Below are 18,521 nucleotides of genomic sequence, written 5' to 3' on the forward strand. Positions count from 1 at the left end.
CGCAATTCTGAGTTATAGCAACCACGGCGGTTGGAGGTGATACGTTTAAACTTTCAATCTTCTGGACCAAAGCATCCACTTTTGCATTAACGTGATCAAGGTTACTTATCTCGTACATGCCAGTTTTCGGTTGAGGTTTTTCCACTGTTGTTCGTTCGGTTCCCCACTGATAGTGGTTTTGGGCCATGCTCTCGATAAGCTGGTAAGCATCAGCATAAGGTTTGTTCATTAGTGCACCACCTGCAGCGGCGTCTATTGTTAACCTTGTATTGTATAAGAGACCATTATAAAATGTGTGAATTACTAACCAGTCTTCCAAACCATGGTGTGGGCAAAGTCTCATCATGTCTTTGTATCTTTCCCATGCTTCGAAAAGAGACTCGTTGTCTTTCTGTTTAAATCCGTTTATCTGGGCTCTTAACATAGCTGTTTTGCTTGGTGGAAAATATCGGGCAAGAAAAACTTTCTTCAACTCGTTCCATGTGGTGACTGAGTTGGAAGGGAGAGATTGAAGCCATCTTCTAGCGCTATCTCTTAATGAGAAAGGAAAAAGACGAAGTCGAATTGCCTCTGAAGTGACACCATTATCTTTAACAGTATCAGCGTATTGAACAAATACGGATAAATGAAGGTTTGGATCTTCGGTAAGATTTCCAGAGAATTGGTTCTGTTGCACAGCCTGCAACAACGAAGGTTTAAGTTCAAAGTTGTTTGCTTCGATTGCGGGCGGAGCAATACTTGAATGCGGTTCATCTTGCGATGGAGCGGCGTAATCTCTAAGAGCACGAGCTGGTTCTGCCATCTCGGTTAAAGAAGGAAAAATGTTTTTGATATCAGGAAGGTTTATAGGAGGGAGATTGTTTTCAGCACGATATTCCCGAATTCGTCGTAAGACTCGGAGATATAGTTCGATATCGTTGATTCGTAAATAGAGCGGTTCGCCTTGAGAGCGAGTGCGTGGCATACAAATCAACGAAAGAAAGAATAGAAGGAAAAAGAAACCTTAGTCTCTACAGCGTAACGGAAGAGTTACGATATCGATTGAATAAAAATCCCCGGCAACGGCGCCAAAAACTTGATCGCTCGACTGTGTGAGTCGAGAATGGGATACAAACTGCAAGTGCACAGTTCTATCGCGTAGTTTTAAAAGATATCGATCCCACAGGGACTTATGAATCGATATACCGTTATCTAAGGTTACTTCGTAAAGCTAAGGTGAATAATAGTTGATTGTTTGGGGAAGGAAGCTAAAAACTAAACTAATATCTAGATTAAATATTAATAAAACGGATATCGGTATGTAGTTCGTCAAAACTAGGGAATCAATTCCTTGTCGGTCTCTCGGTCTTAAAATAAATCGTTTCGATTAACTTTATTGGTTAAAGGTTTTATCTCAAACTCTCGCTCTGTTGAAGAAACCATGATCTTATATTAATGTAGCTGTCACTTATAATTAAGTCAAAAATCATATTTTGAAAACAATAAAGTTGCAGAAACTCTTTTTAAGAAAATACTGACCGTTTTAAACACCCTTATCTCAAACTCTCGCTCTGTTGACTTAGGTTATACAATTAAATCTAAATGCTTAACTCTCGTCCTCACATTCAATCTTTAAAAATACTTTTTGGAAAAAAGTCAGAATTTAATTAATTCTAAAACTTGCTCTCGCCCTGAGATAGACTTAATGACTAACTTACACTGTCCAGTTAAAACCTCAAACTCTCGCTCTGTTGGTTTCAACTTCTTTATGTCTTTTACTTTTGTAAAAAATCTTGTTATTAAACCTGTAAGTTAAGACCATAAAAAGATTGATTCTAATTTTAAGTTTGAATAGACCGACTTAGTCTTGATCCCTTTTTCTGCTTACTTTACATACCGATACCTAGGCGAATTAGCCAGACATGCTAACTAAATAATAATTATTATCATGCATACACAGATTCATTTCAGGCAGGCAATGTAAATAAACAATAGAATAAAACATTAAATATTAAATAACAATTAGAGAACCTGAATGCGTAATACAATGGTCTTGAACACTCCACCACAAGCCGGTAGGATTTGTTCTTCGATTCTTCAATTAAACAGTAAATTAAATCAAGGAAATAAAAAAACTCGAATATAACGTAAGGTTAAATCCGGTATAAAGTTGCACAATAATTTCCGGTGTAGAAACTATTATGCGAAAAATATCTAAAAGCTAAAAACGGGAAAGGTAATTTGCAAGGGAAGAAGAAAATAAAACTTGCAAAAGAAATAAATAAAATAAACAATATTAATTCTGCTGGAAAAAGAAAAATAAGCAAAAGCTTGAACAGAAAATCGGCAGAGCTTCGGTGTGTGTAAACGGCCAAGAGAGGAGAGCCAACGAGAGGGATTAGGGTAGCTATTTATAGTAGTGCTACTAACTGCCTTTTTCTTCTTTTCCACGAGTCTTCAGCGTGCTAAATTCACGGCTTGGGAATAGGACACGAAGTCCTCAACGTTACTTCCATTCTTCTGAGAGCGTAACTTGCGCCAAAAAGCTAGTGGACTGGTGTGACGCTCGTCACACCATGTGTGACGTCCGTCACAAGGCTACTTCGCGTGACGCTCGTCACGCGTCCTGTGACGTCCGTCACAGGCACAGCATTGGTGACTTGTGCGCTTTGGGCTGGGCTTTGGCCTTTGGTTCCTTTTCTCTCCTTTTTGTTCCTTTTTACACCTCCTTTTCTTCTTTTCTTCACTTTTGCTTCAAAATGGGTACCTGATATAAATAGAAGAGGAATACTGCATAATATCTGATAAAATGAGATAAACTAGCGTAAATGATAATATAATTTAATTGAATTAAGTCTTAAAAAACGATATAATTTCGCGTTATCACCTGTCTCCACTAAAGTGTCCCCCATAATCTGAGTCATGACAAGCCTTTAAGACTTCATTTTGTTCTTCCTCAGGGACATATTGACGAATGAGCCCGTCTACCCCTTTCTTGTACAAGAATGGTTCGTCCCACAAATAAAACCTGCAATCATGAAGAAACCTTTTCTTTTTGTTATAATCAAAGTCGTCAAAAATTATACCACCTACCAGGTAGTTTGCATAGTCCGCAAACCAAGGAACACCCACCACCGCGAGGATTCTTTCATCTATAAACTCGTCCTTTATGGGATGTTCCTCTTCCGTCTCTTCAATCGGAGACATTCGGGATAGATGATCAGCAACGGTGTTTTCACACCCCTTTTTATCTCAAATTTCAAGGTCAAATTCTTGCAACAACAAGATCCATCTGAGCAGCCTTGGCTTCGAGTCCTGTTTAGAAAAAAGATATTTCAACGCAGCATGGTCAGTATAAACAATTACCTTTGTTCCCAACAAGTATTGCTGAAATTTGTCAAAGGCATAAACCACCGCCAGTAACTCCTTCTCTGTGGTTGCATAACTCATCTGGGCTGGATTCAACACATGGCTAGCATAGTAGATGACGTGGAGGCGTTTGTCTTTTCTTTGCCCCAAGACTGCCCCTACTGCTATATCGCTCGCATCGCACAGTATCTCAAAGGGTAGAGACCAGTCAGGTGAGATCACTATAGGAGCAGACACCAATCTATTTTTCAGAGTCTCGAAGGCTTCGTTGCACTTTTTGTCAAACAGAAACAGAGTATCCTTCACAAGCAGGCTAGTCAACGGTTTTGCGATCTTGGAGAAATCTTTGATGAACCTACGATAGAATCCTGCATGTCCCAAGAAACTCCGTATACCTTTCTCATTCACAGGGTGAGGGAGATTGGCGATCACTTCCACTTTTGCCTTGTCAACTTCTATCCCTTGATGGGAAATTTTATGACCTAGTACTATCCCTTCTCTCACCATGAAGTGACACTTTTCCCAATTCAGAATTAGATTGGTTTGTTGACACCTTTCCAGCACAAGTGACAGGTTATACAAACAATTTTCGAAAGAAGATCCAAAAACCGAAAAATCATCCATAAACACTTCCATGTGCTTTTCAAGCATATCGGAAAATATGGATGTCATGCACCTCTGAAATGTTGCAGGTGCGTTGTATAAACCAAATGGCATTCTTCTATAAGCAAAGATTCTGTATGGGCATGTGAATGCTGTTTTTTCTTGATCCTCAGGTGCCACCGCAATTTGGTTGTACCCTGAGTACCCATCCAGAAAATAGTAGAAATCATGACCTGCCAATCTTTCCAACATCTGATCGATAAAAGGTAAAGGAAAATGGTTCTTCCTTGTAGCAGTGTTCAGTCTTCTATAGTCTATGCAAACTCTCCATCCTGTAACAGTACGGGTGGGGATCAACTCATTTTTCTCATTTTTTATCACAGTTGTCCCTCCCTTCTTTGGTACCACATGAACTGGGCTCACCCACAAACTGTCAGATATTAGGTAAATTAACCCCGCATCTAAAAGTTTCACAACCTCCTTGCGAACAACTTCTTTCATAGCTGAATTCAGTCTTCTTTGAGGTTGGACGACCGGTTTCTGATCATCCTCCATCAAAATCTTGTGCATACACATTGTCGGGCTGATTCCTTTCAAATCGTCCATCGCCCACCCAATAGCACCCTTGTATTTCTTTAAGACTTTGATTAGCTCTCCTTCTTGGGTCTCTCTCAAACCTGAATTGATGATTGTTGGACATTTTTCCTCATTGTCAAGAAAAACATATTTGAGATGTTCTGATAATTGTTTCAACTCTATCCCCTTTTTTATATCCTGTTTTGATTCTGAAGATGTTTTAGGTCGAAGCTCCTCCCACCGTTGCGGTCGGGAACGAACCCAAGGCGGTTGTTCCTTTAACATTGCTACCACTTCGGATTCTTCCTCATCAATTCCTTCAGTATCCTCCACAATAGATAAACTCAAAACTCTCTCCAAAGGAAGCCTGGGTGTTGTAATCTGCATAGATTGAGCAAAAACTGTATCTAACACTTCAATACTTTTACTCGCCCCTTCGTCCTCCTTGAATTTCATAGTATCCCTCACATCAATTTTGAGCTTTTCATCATAAACTTTGAGGGTCATGGTTCCTTCCTCAATATCTATCATGCATCTTCCCGTTTCCAGGAAAGGTCTTCCCAGTATGAGAGGAATCTCCTCATCTTCCGGCATCTCGAGTATCACAAAATCCACCGGAAATACAAATTTATCAATCTTCACCAGAACATCTGTTGCTATACCATAGGGTCTCTTCATAGAATGGTCCGCAAACTGCAGTGTCATGCGAGTATCCTGCACCTCCCCTAACCCAAGTTTTTTGTAAATTGAGAGGGGCATTAGACTCACACTTGCTCCCAAATCGATCAGTGCCTTTTTGAAGGATCTATCTCCAATGCTACAAGGAATAGTGACTGCACCTCTATCTTTTTTCTTCATCGGAATTTTTAGGCCCTGCAAAATAGCACTATAAGTCTCAGTTAACATGATTGGCTCGCTGTCGATCGACCTTTTCTTTGATATGATGTCTTTCATGAATTTGGCGTAGATTAGCATCTGTTCCAGAGCTTCAGCAAAAGGTATGTTGATCTCGAGCTTCTTGAATAACTCTAAGAATTTCTCAAAAAAAAAACCATGGAGATCTTTCTTCTTTGTTCTTGTCGGAAAGGGAAGAATGATCTTTGGTTTTTGTTTCTCTTGCTGGCTTGTCGGCTTGACTACCTCTTCTTCAGTTTGTTTTGGCTCTTCTCTAATCTCCAAGTCAACTTCCAACAATCCCTCTTCTTCCACCTGTTCGTCAACCTGTGGTTCCTTAGCCTTTCCTTTTCTGGTGACCACAGCTTTAATGTGACTTTGATCACAGGGATTAACGATTGTCCCACTAGGAAGCGTGCCAGGTGCATGGGAGTTTGAAGCTAACTGTTGGGCAATTTGACCCATCTGAATTTCAAGATTTTTTATGGATGCTGTAGTGTTTTTCTGATTATTTCGAGTCTCCTCTTGGAACTGGATGTTGTGAGCTGCCATTTTTTCAATTGCGATCTCCCAATCTGCCTTCTTAGGTACTTGTTGTTGCTGTTGCTGATATTGGTTTTGATATTGACTCTGTGCCTGTTGTTGCACATTCCCTCTTTGATCTTTCCATGCAAAGTTGAGATGATTTTTCCACCCCGGATTGTATGTGTTAGAGTAGGGATTGTTCTGCTTTAAAAATTTTATATCTTCAATTTGTTGCGGTGTTGCAAAATAATGAACAATATTGTATGGTCCATTGCAAATGTCACACACTTCACTCAGTGCCTGTTGCACTTGAGCCACTTTCTGAGCACCTATGTTTAGTGCTCTCAACCTTTTCTCTACCTCTGCAGCAATAGCTTCTTCAAATTTCACCTGTTTATTTGTCTCAAGCTTCAAGTCAATAACTGCATATTTGCTTGATACCCTGTCATATAACTCTAAATGCTCGTTCGAGGCAATAGCTTCAATTATCTTCTTCATACCGGTGGCTGTTGCAAAGTTGGCTGAGCCACCAGCTGCTGAATCAAGGATTTGTCTTGTTTGAATTCTAAGGCCATTGACGAACATTTGCATTTGTTCAGTTTCATCCATGTTGTGAGTAGGACAAGCCACTAGGATTCTCTTGAATCGTTTGTAGGCATCTCCTAGTGACTCACCCTCCTTCTGTTTGAAGTTTAGGATCTCATATCTTTTTCGCAATGACACAGATGCGGGAAAATACTCTTGCAAGAATGTTGTTTCCATGTGCTCCCATGTAGTGATACTACCAGCAGGTAAGGAATAGAACCACTCTTCAGCCTCATCTGCTAAAGTGAATGGGAACATACGAAGTCGGACTGCTTCTTCACTATGTCCAGGCATTTTCAGTGTTGTGCTCATGGTTAAAAATCTTTGCAGATGCTTGTTGGCATCTTCATTCACTCTTCCAGAGAAGGACCTTCTTTCGAGTTGATTAATGGTGCTGGGATGCAGCTGGAATTGTTCCACAGTAACTGGTTGGTTGACAATTGTCATACGACCACCCGGGGTGTTGGTTCCACCATAGTCACCGAGGAGTCTCTCTGGTGGTGGTGGATTAGCAGCCATGATTTCAGGAACTGTTTCCGTGTATGAATCTGAATTCTCTGAGTGCACTGAAACAACTTCTTCCTCCGCTTTCTCTGCTAATTCCAGTTTCTTCCTCTTAGCTTGTCTGAGTCTAGCACGAAGAGTTCTTTCTGGATCTGCGTCAAAAGGAAAATCCGCTGAGGCCTTACCTCGCATAAACAAGTTAGACAAAGATTAGAATTGAATAACAAAATTTGTCACAGATAAACTTTTAGTTGGCGAGCAACAAAATTTCGATAGAATAGAAATTAAAATATGTAGTTTGGCAATCCCCGGCAACGGCGCCAAAAACTTGATCGGAAAAATAGCAAGTGTACTATTTTTACCGATGTAGTAATAAGGAGTTTTATTTCCAAGTATCGATCTCAAGTATTGCGTAGGCAATACTTATTTTAATTTGATTCTATCAGAACAAAAGGATAATGGTTTGGTTGTTTTGGAATTTATAATAGTAAACACAAAAATAGTAAAAATAATTGATTAAGATAAAAGATGCTAGGGTGAGTGGTTGAGTTAACCGGTTATGAATTCAGTCCCGATTTCCTTAATACATATGAAACATTCAATCACCTAACCTCAGAATGTTCTTACTTAAGTCCTTAAGGAAGAAACTATTAAACTACCAATTCTTACTCAAATGTCCATTCAATTAATCATTGGTTTTAATCATACAAAATATCAAGGTTTACGGTGATTTACGAAATTACTAGTCCTAGATGATGCATTCATAAACCCAATTGTGTGAAAACCCTACTGTAGCGGTGTATTCGTCGATATATGATTTATTGATTAAACCATAAGCAAAGTATACAAAGAAATCGAGTCGCCACCGCACTTTTATTTATCCTAAGGACTGGCTAAAAAGCGAACAAAAGCCTAAGAAGTTTTACACGTAGAAAACTAATAAAAAGATCAGAGAATCTGGGTAAGGGGTAAATTACGCAATGGGAAGGTGTTAGGCACCCATCACGTCCTAGGTACTCCTAGGGAGCCCTTTCCACACTTGTTGTATAAAAAATGTTTATTTGTTTATGACATATTGTGCAAACATGAATGGGATGATGGGAAAAGAATATACATTTTTTATTTTTATGTTTGAACGGATGAACCCGTTGCCTACGTACCTTCCATCAAAGGTAAGGATCAAAACGTCGTAGTTCGGCTAAAAGATTTCCAAAAATTAGTGAGTTCATTTTAAAACACAAGAATTAAGGCTTTTCATTACCAATGGGAGAAAACTCAACCTGAATTCAACAATCCACCACGCGAGGACGGCTTCAACATACTAGTGAGGGGTTAACCCTATAATAAGTATGGAAGACTTACAATCAACTCACTAAGGACAAGGTAAGATTTACATCAACCACTATGGTAATTGAAACCTATGGCTAATGCATGAAAACATATTAACAATGGACAAAGCCACAAAACAATTGAATGGGTGAAGTTAATTGATTATGAGTATTCACAAAATATGGTCAAGGTATGATTAAGATTCAATTCAAAGAAGTGTTATGAAATGGAGTTTGAAAAGTCAAGGACTTAGGGTCCAAGTTTCTAATTTGAAAAGAGATGAGAATGTTTGCACAACATGTATCAAGTTTTTGAATGCAAAGTGTGAAAAGGTTTAGGACAAAAAGGGTATGGATAATGGAGTGTAAAACTTCCTAGAAGTTCACCTCTTGAAATCATATAGAAGATGATTCAAGTGTGTCCTTAGGAATAGGCAACAAAACAAATAAGCAAAATAAAAGCAAGGTGATACCGGATGCCATCAATGGACTTATACCAATCTCACAAACAAAAGCGGATACCGGATACCAATAAATGGATTTACACCAATCTCCTAAAACAAAACAATGATATCGGATGCCATCAATGGACTTATACCAATCTCACAAAGCAAAAGCGGATACCGGATACCAATAAATGGATTTACACCAATCTCCTAAAGTAAAACAAAACATGGATGTCAGATGCCAATCTATCCGGACTTATACCAACCTCCAAAGGATGATCATAGGAGTACAAATGCCAACAACATGGTCTTACAATTGCATCCTCACATACAACAAACAAACAGAAAGATGGATGTCAGATGCCAATCTATCTGGGCTCACTCTAACCTCCAACAGATGATCATGGGAGTACAAATGCCAACAACATGGACTTATAATTGTATCCTCACATACAACAAACAAACAAGCACTAAACAATGGACATGAGTAGCCAAATGAAATGGTCTTACACTCTATCCCTTCCAAATCATAGGAACAATGGCCAATGAATGGACTTACAGTTGTCCTCAATGGGCAAACTCAAACAAATCACAAAGATATGAAATGATGATCATGCAATAATGAACCATTAATGATGATAAGTGCACAAAGGCAAACAAGCAAACATGTACAGATGGAGTAATCAATCAATCACACAAAGTCATTTAGCACCCACTATAACCAAACAATTAGGCTCAATCAAAGGGTTAGACTTAAAAGTCAACTGGAATAGGGTAAATGGTGCTCTTAACCTTGACATTGAGAGCCAAGGTGAAGCAGATGAAAGGATATGAGGGGTGTGCCTCATCACTCTTATCCCTGGTCAGGGAGAGCATAGAATATCAGAAGGTGTGGGAGTTCAGAAAGCTGGAACTCTCTCCACAAGTTAATGACTCGATAGATCTTGGGCTTTTACTCACTATGCATCAACACATGTGGTATGAGCAAGGTGAGTGACACACAGAATAGTAGGAGATAGGCTACATATCTCTTCTATCTACCAATTGCCTCATATGAGGTCTTTTCCTGCTTGGGGACAAAGTTAAACAATCACAAACATTGCCTCTTAAGGAGGACTTCAGACAGGTGCCTGGCTAAGTAACAAGCCAGGTCTTCCAGACTACATGGAGACAAGAGATTCTACCTCAATGCTAATGCTATCAAGCAAAGCAATAGCAAGTTCACAAAGGAACTATAGCAACTAAGGTACCTGAAATCAATCAAATATAATCAGTACTCCAATCACAAAGTCAAAACAGACAAGATAAGAACCAACAGTCAACACAATCAATCACATGTGCAAAGCACACACTAAAATGAAATGAGCTAGCATCCTACAAAACAAACCAAGTTAGTTCATAACAATCAAATAAACCAAACTCAATCAACTTGAATTAATCTCCTTAAAGCAATTTGCTTCTTCAACCTGAAAATCAAACTCAAACATGAGAAGTAAACCCTTAGGCCAAAGCCTAGGGTCAAAGGAGGAGAAATAGATCAAAACAGAACATGAAAGTTGATCAAAATCAAGATTAATCAAATAAGAACAAAGTACAATTGGTCCCACATCAAAACTATTCATCAATTGCATTTCATAAACCAATCATGTCAAACTAGGCAAGTTGGAAACACATTGATGTAAACAGAATGAACACAAGCATATCAATACCAAAATGGCTCAATAAATTCCAAGAAAAATCATGCATAAACGGAACACATTCAATGAGCTACATACCAAAAATCATGGTAATTGGACAAGTGGAAGTAAGGAAATTAAAATCCCTAAGTCAAAGCATGTTCAATCAAGCTCATACAAAGCACCAAATCATGCATCAACTTCAAGCAATCATAAAATAGAAATGACATAAGATAAATGAATGAGACCAAAGCCATGGCAAACTTCAAGATGTCTATAGTACACATGCCAAATTTCAAGTCCATCCAATAAACCACAAGAATTTCACAAATCATATGGTATCATGACTCACAAAATGTTCACAATTGGTCAAACAGAGGGAAAATTCTCAAACAAATAGAAAATGCACTCAAACATTCCAGGAAAAATCACAAGCAAACTAGACATCCATAAGTATCAACATGCAAAAATCCAGATCAATTCAAGTTCAATAGGCATGGAAAATAAAATCAAGAACATGAACAAGAAATGGTGTGACATACATTGTCACACCTCTAAAGATCACATCATATCTTACAATCCAGGAACTCAAAAATCACAAACCATATACCAAAATAACCAAGAATGAGTCTAGATCATGCATGTAAAATTTCAGCAATTTCCAATTAAGCATCAAGATTTCATGAAAGAAATAGCAAGCATTTGTGCAAGACATGACATGGGAAAGCAAACCCTAGGCAATTATTTTTTCTACCCGTGCACAAATCTTGAAAAAATGTCCATAAAAAAGTACACAACATAATGAACAATTCAAAAAAAGAATCATGCAATTTGGATTATTATTTCTTGAGTTATCATTTTTTTAATGTGAAAGAAAATAAAAAAAAGCAAGGAATGAAGCATGTAACATGATTAACATATGTGAAAGAAAATAACGCAAGCCAATGGAAAAGTGATGGAACGGGGAATCGATCCCCTGGCTAATTCAAATGGAGCGCGCTTCTGAATGAAACGCTCCGTTTCATTTAAACACATGGCGCGTTATGATTGGCTCATGGCTTAAAAACACCAAAATCATGCAAAAACCAGCTAAGCAAGATCTATGAGAATTCTGGAAACGAAAATCAAGTGTTCATCATCATATTCATGCTGCTCATCATGATCAAGAACAAAATCTCACAGAAATCCACAAAATTTATATGGATCGAATCAACATTCAACATAGATCAACAATATCACATTAATTTGTTCTAATTTTATGCATGGCAAAAGATTCGATAGAAATAAGTTTCAACATGTAAACTTCAAATCAAGATATCTTGCTCAAATCTCAACGAAAATTCACGATTCAACTTGCAGTGTGATCTATGAACTAGGATCTACAAAAGCCATATTAAGATTTCAAGGATTGTCACGATCGAATTCTCACCTTATGAAGATGCAGCAGCTGGATTCGAGCTCCTCAAGGCTTGGATGATGAAAACAGATCTTCTATGTTGATGCAGAAGATGAATGAAGTCAAGTATGCAGCTCAACAATGCTCGGTTGTGAAGAAATCTCCAACTGCCATGTGTATCTTCAAGGTTCAACAGTCGAAGTTCTTCAAGATTCTCCCACTTTTGCTTCAAACAGATCTTCAACAAAACCTGTAGAAGATGATTAACACTAGAACAAAGCAAAAAGTATGATGAAATTCGATGGAAAAAGTGAAAAAAGCTTGAGCAAATTTGAGAGAATTTTGGAGATTTTTGGTTTGGATCTGAGATTGTGATTGGTGATCTCGAAATTCTGTTACAATTAGGTTTAAATACCCCTTGTTAATCAGCATTGTTAATCATGATTAGCAAAATGGAATTGGATTAGTGAGATTAGCATGTTATGCAAAAATGCCAAAATGCCCTTTTTCAAATGTGACCAATGGAACAGTGCAAAACCAGTTGAAGCAAGTCCAAATTTCTGTTTTGAAGTGATTGGCATTGGTTTGGAGTGAAAATCATGTGTATTTTTCAAAATCACCTTTTTTCCCACCAAAATTTAAATTGGTTCACTTGAAAAATGGACTTTTTATATGATGATTTTTGATGCAATGTAATGATGGATTATGATAAAGCATGTCAAATGGAGTTTGCTCAAAAAATAATCACATGAATTGGCATAATGGTTTGAAAGTTATGCCTCCTTGAAGTTCAACTTTTCTTGAAAATGATTTGATCATAACTTGCCAACCACAAATGAGAAATGTGTGTTCTTGGACTTTTTGGAAAGGCAAGAGCAAGATATTCAACTTTCATGTTGGACAAATTTTGATTTGAAGCTTGCTTGATGATGTAATTTTGAGGAGAAGACCTTTCCATTTTTGGCAGTTGGAAATTACAAGTCATTTGCTATTTTTGGAAACTTTTTGTCTGACCTCCAATTCCTCAATGATGATGTTTGACATGTTATATGAGGCTTTTATGGCCATGAATGAGACCTCTCAAACCATCTCCCACCATCAAATCCCTGATTAAATGCACAGTTGACCACAGTTGACCTTGCTAGGGTTTTGGTTGACTGAACAATGCCTTGATGAATTTCAAGCCTCTACCACTTGAGATCTTGATTCAAAATGATGTCACAACTCATATGAATCTCTTATGAATGATCATGGTGCCCAAATTCTTCAGACTGGCCACCATCTATTGCTCAATGGCTGATTTTGACTAATTTGACCTAATTGCTTCATCTGCAAGTAACAAGGTTAGATGACAATATTTTTGTACTTTTGGGTTAATAAACAAATGAAAAGCAATGATATACAAGTGCAAAACATGTTTGGTGATCAAGAATCACACTCACAAGACAACCCACCCACAAGAAAGGAGGCAAGGTGTACAATGATCCTTGAGGCAATGATATGATATGATATGATGCCATGAGGGATCTTAGGGCAAAAATTGGGGTCTTACACCTACCAATCACAATCCTGTTATTGGAAGTCATAGATCAATTTGTATTTGTCCGATACAAAAGCATAATAACATCACACAATTGAATTGAAATACGTAACATAGTAATCAAGAAATCATTGGTTCAAATTCATAGCATGCGATAACATCAGGACCACCCCCCTAGCATCATGGGGTTTAGCCTCTCATAGTACTTAAAGAACTCATAAAGTAAAGATTAGACATTACAAAGAATTAGGAGAGTTTGATCTTCAATGGTTGATACCCTTGAATCTCGCCGTCTTCAAATCCGTCGTATTCGCTATCTTCTCCAATGCAATGCTTTCGTTCGTCTATCAAAAGGTGTCCTCTTCTTTCTCTTCCAAGCCTTCTTATAGCTTCAGATGACTCTCTTCCAAGCTAAAGGTCCAAACTACCCTTAATGAGCAGAATCGGTTCACACAGCAAAAATTAGGTTTTCCAAGCTGCGTCCAATCAACACGGCCGTGTGGTGGCACACGGGTGGCCGTGTTGTTCTTCATCATTAATTATTTTCAGCATCAATTATAGTAGCAACAACACGGGCCGTGTCCCTACACACGGGTGCCCGTGTTAATGCACTGTTTTAATCCACACGGCCGTGTGGTGGCACACGGGTGCCCGTGTCGATCTCTGTTTTTCTGCTCCCTCTCTGCTCTGCTTGATCAACAACACGGGCAGTGTTGTGGCACACGGGTGCCCGTGTTGACCTGCTGTTTTTTCATATTTTTGTCCTTCAGAGTGTCCAGAACTTCATCATTCTTGCTTTTAAACCTGTAACAATGACACTACCAAACGAAGCATAAATGAGATCTTTTTGACATAAACTTGTAATTGAATGCAATGCAATACCAAACCAACAAAACATGCTAATTGACTCAAATGCAACTAAAAACAAACATAAATCTTACCAAGGTGATGAAAATATGTCGGATTAGCGGCGGGAATTCAATGGAAATGGTGACCGATCAACGCCAAATGAACTGAAATGTGAAAGAAGATAGGATTGTAATAAATGTAGAAAAAGTTAACAAAATATGACAAAATAATTAAGTTATTTTGCTTACGTCTGTCGGTCGAAGGTGATCTAACAGGTTACGATACTGAGTAATACAGTGTCTTGGACATCTGTTGTAACTCATACCACGTGCAGACCATCTACACCAAAAAGTAAAAAAAATAGTTAGAGGTAATAAACTTTAAAGAAGTAAGTAAAGATATAGCAATTTAAATAACTTACTTTTGTGCATACGGAAATGTGAAAGGGTTGTTATTGACCGGTGCTAGAGACGGTAGTCTTGACCAACCCCGTGCTTGTAGCAAAACAGCACATCCATAAAATGTAGATGTGTTTTTGTGTGAGTTTTTGCACAAGGAGATATAGAGATAGGCTAGACAAGCAGATCCCCAACTGTAACTTCCTATTCTATCTACATGTCTAAGTAGAGGTAAGTACATAATATGCATTCTAGAACCACTACCTTCGGGAAATAAAAACGAGCCAATTAACAACATAATGTAACACCTAGTTTTTATTATTCGAGCATCTTCGGTAGAATGCTCATCTAAGTATAAACTATTATAGTACGAATTAAGGCGTGAGAGTAGTATACCTTGACCTCTTGCATTATCATCTAACAAATCAGTCTCTAAGAGCTCCATGCAAATTGAATTTGCATAGTTGGTTTTACCATTAACAACCTTACCTTCAATGGGTAGTCCCAAAAGCATGTAGACGTCTTCTAACGTCATAGTACACTCACCGGTTGGGAACCAAAATGTGTGTGTCTCTGGTCTCTATCTTTCGCATAAAGCTAGAATGAATTTGTTATCTATGGACCAAGACAAAATCTTGCTCATATGACCAAAACCGGCGAGTTCAACATAAGGTTGAATCATCGGGTCCATATGGACATATTCGTGGACCCGAGTTCGGAACCTTGGTACATCCTATAAAAGAAAGAATAAAAATCTTGACTAAGTTGGTATATTAAAATAAAAGGGGGTTGGTGAAGATGAAAGATAAAAAGTTAACAAAAGAAAAAACTTACATATGTTGTGATGTTTGCAACCGTTCCTCTATGTGCTTCGCCCATTGTGAGGATAGACATTTTTTCGGGGGGTTGGTGTAGATGAAACTACAAGAAGTTGCTGAAGATGAAATTGTAGAAGAAGTATTGTAGAGGAAGTAGTGAGAGTGATGGTGTGGAAGAAGTGTTGATGGAGTGGATGTATTTATAGGAAAATGGATGGGAGCATGAAAAGTTGTGCTTGCATGGTGTCTCCACTTGAATTGGCAACCATGTACAACCTTTAAGAGGGGTCGCTATTCAAATTGTCGCCTCCATAGGGACATGCATGCAAGACCTAGGTTTGATTGCTTGGTTTCAAGGTCTGAATGCATGGTGTCTCCACTTGAATTGGCGCCCATGTGCAAGGAATGAGTGGGGGCGCCAATTCATTTGGAGTGTGTGTCTGCATGTCTGACACGTGGTTGTCTTGTCTCTTGCATGCTGAACATGTCACTTCTTAGTAGCTTGCATGGTTGACACATCATTTCGGAGTAGCTTGCATGTGCGACACGTCATTTCGGGGTAGCTTGCATGTGAGACACTTCACTCATCTATTTAAGTGTCTTACTATCAACATCCAAGACACTTCACTCACATTCATCTGCAGTAAGAAAATAGTTTTCATCTGCACAATGTCATCTTCATCATTATACAGTGTCAACGTTCACTACAACGATGAAACATACGAGTCTGAGCTATATGGTTATTGTTTTTGAAACATCGATACCATTAGACTCACGATCAAGAGAAACGCAACCTTCTTGCATTTGAAAAAAAGAATACAATCTTGTATATGATCGGGTATTGTGTCAAAGATCACATATCAAAATCCAATATTTTTTTAGAATAGTCAATGCAAGTATTTCCCCCTTAACGTACGAGACGATGAAGATGTTGAATACATGCTTGTTAGTCATGAACATTCGGGTTGCAACTGTATTGAGTTATACATTACTCTTGAACCATGTATACCATCTCAGGATGAATCTGGTGAAGATGATCCACAATGGTCAGATGACGTCAACCCAGAAGCAGAAGCAGAAGTGGACGTCGTTGATGAAGAAGAAGAGGAGACCGAGATATAGGTTGGTCACATGCTGAACAACGACGATGAAGATGATGATCAACCACCACCAATACCTCCTACTCATGTCTACAATCCGCCTCAACATATGACAAATATGGATCTTCACGATGATGAAACCATCATGAATGTATATAATCAAAGCTTCTCAGTACTACCAATGGAGGATTACTGGCCTCCATATAAAGGTGATATTGTTTGGCACAATGACGAGATGCGTAGAAAGAAGAAAGGAAGGCCAAACAACACACGTATCAGAACAGAGATGGATTCCACAAATAAAATGATAAGATTATGTAGTATCTGTCGTCAACCAGGACACAACAAGAACAACGGTCCCAATCGAGGAGCATCATCTAGGTCTTAAGCTTCTTGTAACATTGTATTTCTGTAACCTTCAATCATTATATATCATTAAGTTTTTGTTACAACGAGGTTCACAACAAACATCAGTACAAAATAAGCTATCTGAAAACATAAATATTTCTAACTGATTACAACAATCAAATTGATGTCGTCTCGACCGAACATCATTTCCCTAACATCCTTATCAGTCTTCATTCGCACCCAACCAAAGATATTGTCAAGTCTCTCAATACTTCTAATTTTTTCCACTTCTGGTATTTTCCCATCTAACCAACGAACCAGCTCCCGCTTCAGTTGATCGAACGTAGTGATGTTCCAGAACAGCATCAGCATTTGAGGTTCGTCCCTCGCATAAATCACCTTACCGTATCGGCGACGAACACCAAACATGATTGCCAAATGATTGTGTGAGATGTGGAACAATTAGTCACACAACGCATCTATTTATAAGATAAAAAATGCATTTTAGGAGGAGTCTCCAATTGAATTGGCGACTCCTCTTAAAACCTACACAGGGGAGCCAACTGGATTGGCTAGGGCACCTGCCCTAGCCAATCCAATTGGCGCCTCCATTCAAATTTTAAGAGGAGTCTCCAATTCAATTGGCGACTCCTCCTAAAAGTGGAGTACTTTGAGATTTTTTTTGAAACCGGGGGTATTTTGGGAATTTCCTTGAAAAATGGGTTATTTTTGTAAAAAAAAAACCCTTAAAACCCTAGAAACTATCCCTAAATTTTATTTCATATTATCCCTAAAATTATCACATATATTAACCCTAATTTCCCAAATTTAGTCAATATCCCATAATTAACCCTATTTTTTTATATTATTTATATTAACCCATTTTTCAAGAATTAACCCCTAATTTCAATCTGTCTAATTGTTCTGAGATTAATCCCTAACACTTAATTTAAATCCTTCATTTTGGAATTTTAATTCCATGTTAACCATAATTATCTAAATAAGTATTTAATTGTTTTTATATTAAACCCCATATTTATATTAAACTCTAAATTAATTTATTAGTTATAAGTTATAAGTTAATTAATAATTATTGTAAAAATATTAATTAACCTTAATTATCATCATTTAACCCTAAATTTTTTATTAATATTCCATAAATAAATTACTATTATATTCCTTTTTTTTATTATTTTTGTTATTTTTATATTTTCTAAGAATACAAACGCTACCAAATATACACATTGCACTAAAACTTCATAAAACATGATATCAATTGCTCTTTTTAAGGCTCATATTAATTATGTTTAAAATCACAAGTAACTACAAGAATTGGTTTCTTAGCCTCTTTAAGATCTAGATATTGTCTAAATTGAAATAATTGAGTTAACTTAATATGTTTTATTTAAAAATATTTATATATTTAACTGAAATAAATTATAAAAGCACAATTTCTATTTCTATACACATTGTCTCGTCCAGGAGATATATAAATAATTGCCATGGAAATATCTTGATTATAATGGAAATAATCAAGTTTATTTTTAAAAACAATTTAAATTGTGATTGTAATATATTTAACTCATT

The 18,521-nt window shown here is 37.6% G+C and overlaps 1 pseudogene; it reads left to right on the forward strand.

Annotated features, from left to right (window-relative positions):
• Nucleotides 1-317: 317 nt before the first annotated feature.
• Nucleotides 318-417, forward strand: LOC127099064 (uncharacterized; annotated as a pseudogene).
• The last annotated feature ends 18,104 nt before the right edge of the window (nt 418-18,521 follow it).

This window comes from Lathyrus oleraceus, chromosome 6 (genome assembly GCF_024323335.1).
Source record: "Lathyrus oleraceus cultivar Zhongwan6 chromosome 6, CAAS_Psat_ZW6_1.0, whole genome shotgun sequence".
Taxonomy (NCBI): Eukaryota; Viridiplantae; Streptophyta; class Magnoliopsida; order Fabales; family Fabaceae; genus Lathyrus; species Lathyrus oleraceus.